The sequence below is a fragment of the Pollachius pollachius genome (genome assembly GCF_949987615.1).
Source record: "Pollachius pollachius genome assembly, chromosome: 4".
Classification (NCBI taxonomy): domain Eukaryota; kingdom Metazoa; phylum Chordata; class Actinopteri; order Gadiformes; family Gadidae; genus Pollachius; species Pollachius pollachius.
This window is the reverse complement of record NC_136937.1, coordinates 361457-366456: the sequence shown is the minus strand read 5'-3', so window position 1 is coordinate 366456 and position 5000 is coordinate 361457. Positions and strand designations below refer to the sequence as shown.

The following is a 5000-nucleotide window of genomic DNA, read 5'->3' as shown; positions in this document are numbered from 1 at the left end:
TTATGCTTACCATCCTGATGTTTCTGATGTGTTTTAAGGGATAATTATTATTTTATCTTATTAGGATAACAAGTTTTGGATACACAAGAAAAGATAAGACCAGGATGATGCCAAATCTTAATATATTGTAATAAACAGCGACAAAATCCAATAAGTATTGGTGTGGAGATAAGGGTTGTGTATGTTTGCGTTCCTGTGTTTTGACCGGTATGTTTATTGGGTAATTAAATATAAAGCCTGAGGTTACCCTATTGGCTGTGGGGTGCAGTGATAGGAAATGCCTATTGGGTCAGCAGGAACACAAACACTAAGTAAACAATGCTTTCCTTGGTTTCTTGGCGAAAGAAGACTGTGAATGATTTATAAAGTCTTCATCGTATTTCTAGTTTTTCCAAGTGGCCCTCCACCTTTATTTATTGATCCTACTACAATGTTCTGGGCCATGGCGATTGTTTCTACAGAACAGTGAAATGTGGGATTCTAGGGAACCATTTCGCTCACTTCCTTTGGTTACAGGAGGGAAAGTGTAGCTGGATTGCTTCTGATATTCCCAAAGCTATGGTACCCCTGGAGGAGAATGCAACTCGGAAACTCCAGTAAAAAGGGATTGGATGATGAGAATAGAGAAGTTTGAGAACAGGAACACTGAGAGGAAAGAACGACAGCTAGCTACAGAGTCCTTCTTCTCCTACTGAAAGAAACAATGTGTCGATGCACAGGTTCTTTAATGTCACGGATCACTCATTTCTAATTACAAACCTCCTTCACTGCCTTGATTATTAACTCACTTTTTGCGTTTTTTTTTTCATTTTCGTTTATTTACAGCTGAGTATACTCATCTTATTAAACGTTGATTCAAACAGACCTGCAACTTTATATCAGGAGAAAAATTAAATGAAAACCCTGACTGTCTCTCTCCCTCTCCCACTCACCCCCTCTCTCAACCTGCTGGGAGATAAAGAACATGATGTTCACCTGCCTGAGATACACACACACACACATTCCGTGGCAGTTTTCTCAATCCAGACGAAACATTTAAAATAGATCTCTTTTTATTCATTATTACTAACCAATTGATATGGGAACATGCTCCTAAATGCACCTTTCGTCCCTCAATGCCTTTTCCTTCCAAGACAACAACATAAAGAGTCACATACATAGAATCGCTCACAAACTCAAACACAAACACACACACACACACACACACACACACACACAAAAACACAAAGTACGTCAGACCGGAGTGTTGTGGTAAATAATTGAAGAGGATAAAATCAGGGCTGCAATGACGACAGAAGATTCACCGAATGGATATGGCAAAATGCGCGTGCGCACAAATACATTAACACCCACACCAGCATAAACATAATTGATGTGCAATAACAACATAGAATGTGAAAAGTAACATACCGTAGCTACAGTAACATACCGTAGCTACGGTATGATACTGTAGCTACAGTATGTTACTGTAGCTACAGTATCATACCGTAGCTACGTTATGTTACTGTAGCCTCAGTAACATACCGTAGCCTCAGTAACATACCGTAGCTACAGTAACATACTGTAGCCTCAGTAACATACCGTAGCTACAGTAACATACTATAGCTACAGTAACATAGCGTAGCTACAGTATCATACCGTAGCTACAGTAACATACCGTAGCTACAGTAACATACTGTAGCTACAGTATCATACCGTAGCTACAGTAACATACCGTAGCTACAGTAACATACTGTAGCTACAGTATCATACCGTAGCTACAGTAACATACCGTAGCTACAGTATGTTACTGTAGCTACAGTAAGATACCGTAGCTACAGTATCATACCGTAGCTACAGTAACATACCGTAGCTACAGTAACATACTGTAGCTACAGTATCATACCGTAGCTACAGTAACATACTGTAGCTACAGTAACATACCGTAGCTACAGTAAGATACCGTAGCTACAGTAAGATACCGTAGCCTCAGTAGAGTGGATGGTGTTTACAGAGACAGCCTGACTCTCTGTTATGCCTCACACTCCTCGGCTGGAACAACAGCAGAGTGTGTCGGGGAGAGGGGAGAGGTGGTGTTAGTCAGGGAGAGGTGGTGTTAGTCGGGGAGAGGGGAGAGGGGAGAGGTGGTGTTAGTCAGGGAGAGGTGGTGTTAGTCGGGGAGAGGTGAGAGGTGGTGTTAGTCAGGGAGAGGTGGTGTTAATCGGGGAGAGGTGGAGCAAGGTTCATTTATTTCATATGAGACGGGGCAGAGAGTGCATTCCAGTCATTCCAGTCATTCCAGTCATTCCCTTGTATTTCCCCTCCTCACTCTCTCCCGTTTACCGCCCTGCTGTGATCAAAGAGGAGACCCACAACCAGCACGCACACATCCCTCAAATAAGACTCACAACCAGCACGCACACATCCCTCAAATAAGACCCACAACCAGCACGCACACATCCCTCAAATAAGACTCACAACCAGCACGCACACATCCCTCAAATAAGACTCACAACCAGCACGCACACATCCCTCAAATAAGACTCACAACCAGCACGCACACAACCCTCAAATAAGACTCACAACCAGCACGCACACAACCCTGAAATGAGACCCACAGCCAGCACGCACACATCCCTCAAATAAGACTCACAACCAGCACGCACACAACCCTCAAATGAGACCCACAGCCAGCACGCACACAACCCTCAAATAAGACTCACAACCAGCACGCACACAACCCTCAAATGAGACCCACAACCAGCATGCACACATCCCTCAAATGTTGTTCCTGGGAGCTTTATACACACATACACAGAAACACACATACACAGATACACACACATACAGATACATACAGGGAAACACACACACACACACACACACACACACACACAAACACACACACACACACACACACAGTGACATTAGTAAACGTTAACCTCAGCCCATTACAGCATTACAGAACCTCTCTGTAATTAATAGCTTAAGCCACATGAGGCTAGCTTTATCGTACTCTTACTGCGGCTTTGTGTGGGTTAGGCAGCATTTGTTGACATCCTTGTCGCTATCTGGTGATTAAACAGTGATGAATAACACATCTATGCACCGTACACACCGCTGTCTTTGTAGTCCACTGTCAAGGCCGACTGCAGGAAACCCCTACAGGGTTGTATAACTCCAGACATGCATGGTCTACAGAGAGAGTAACTCATAGGAGAACAACAGAGAGCCCATTATTATTTCATGGATACACAGCAGCAGACTAACTCTTCTCGGACAATATGTGCTAGAGGCAGGCTGAAGGGGAGGAGGAGAGAAAGGAGGAACAGAGAGTGAGGGAAGGAGGACTGGAGGTGAGGGAGGTACGCAGCCCAAGGGAACATGTGAGGACAGGGGAGGGAGAGAAGGAAGGAGGGAGGTGGAGACTAGCATCATGTTTGGATACCGTAGCTGGGGCGGGCCCTGGCAGTGACTGGCTGGGAGGCACCACAACACATTCCATTCTGCTGCAGAGAGCCTGCAGACAGACCACTGGAATGGAAATATTGTGTTTGTATGTATGTATGTATGTATGTATGTATGTATGTATGTATGTATGTATGTATGTATGTATGTATGTATGTATGTATGTATGTATGTATGTACAGTATGTATGTTACTACAGTGTATACAGTATGTATGTATGTATGTATGTATGTATGTATGCATGCATGCATGTATGTATGTATGTATGTATGTATGTATGTATGTATGTATGTATGTACAGTATGCATGTATGTACAGTGTATACAGTATGTATGCATGTATGTATGTATGTATGTATGTACAGTGTGTACAGTATGTATGTATGTATGTATGTATGTATGTATGTATGTATGTATGTATGTACAGTGTATACAGTATGTATCTATGTATGTATGTATGTATGTATGTATGTATGTATGTATGTATGTATGTATGTACAGTGTATACAGTATGTATGTATGTATGTATGTATGTATGTATGTATGTATGTATGTATGTATGTACAGTGTATACAGTATGTATGTATGTATGTATGTATGTATGTATGTATGTATGTATGTATGTATGTATGTATGTACAGTGTATACAGTATGTATGTATGTACAGAATGTATGTTTGAGAGTGAGTTAGTGAGTGAGAGAGGGAGAGGAAGGGATCGAGGGCTGGGTCATCCATCCAGAACCCTGACAAAAATAGAAAGAAATCCAGAAAGGAGGGAACAGTGTACAGAAGAAGAGAGGAAAGAGATAGAATAGAAGAGAGGTAAATGAGGGGAATAATCTAGAAAGAAAGGGGGATGGTCTCATGAAGATTGATAAGACGAAGCAGAGAGACATTGAAGCACAGGAAGAGAAGGCGGGAAACCAATGAGTCATTTTATTTCCACAAAGATAACAGTTTCTGTCTACGCGTCTTATCATGTTGAAAACGCCCTCCGCCGCCACCTACTGTGTGTGTGTGTGTGTTTTCATAAAAGAATGTGTAAAAAAATGAAAACTGTCTTCCACATACACACATTCCATAAAACTTGAGAATGAGTGAACGTGTAATTATGTTGTTCCTCAATTTCATGCAATGTCAGTGAACCCACTTACTGAGAAGAGCTCTGATTCACACACACACACAAACGGACACACACACACACACACAAACACACACACACTCTCTCTCATGACTCGGCTTCTTGTCCCACTCAAACACTCTCTCGCCCTTATGACTTGGCTTGTTATGAGACACACACACACATCTCTCTCGCACAGTCTCATGAAAGGCTTGGGTTACACACCTTATGTGTGTGTGTGTGTGTGTGTTCGTGTGTGTGTGTGTGTCATCACACACACACTATCTTGAAGAAGAAGAAAATAGTGTTTCATTGTCTTTGTACTGTGAGATGTCATCTGATGCCATAAGAATTCAACGTGTAAATTGTGTCATTGAGAATGTGTGAATATGTCCGTGTAAACCTGACAACTGTGTCTGTGTGCGCGTGCGTT

The 5000-nt window shown here is 42.2% G+C and overlaps 1 protein-coding gene across 1 annotated transcript in view; it reads right to left on the bottom strand.

Moving 5' to 3' along the window:
• LOC307075102 (ELKS/Rab6-interacting/CAST family member 1-like) overlaps positions 1–5000 on the bottom strand; it is a gene marked incomplete at its 3' end in the record, with an annotated part of 43665 nt that overhangs the window by 26154 nt on the left and 12511 nt on the right. The gene's annotated exons all lie outside the window — the stretch shown is intronic.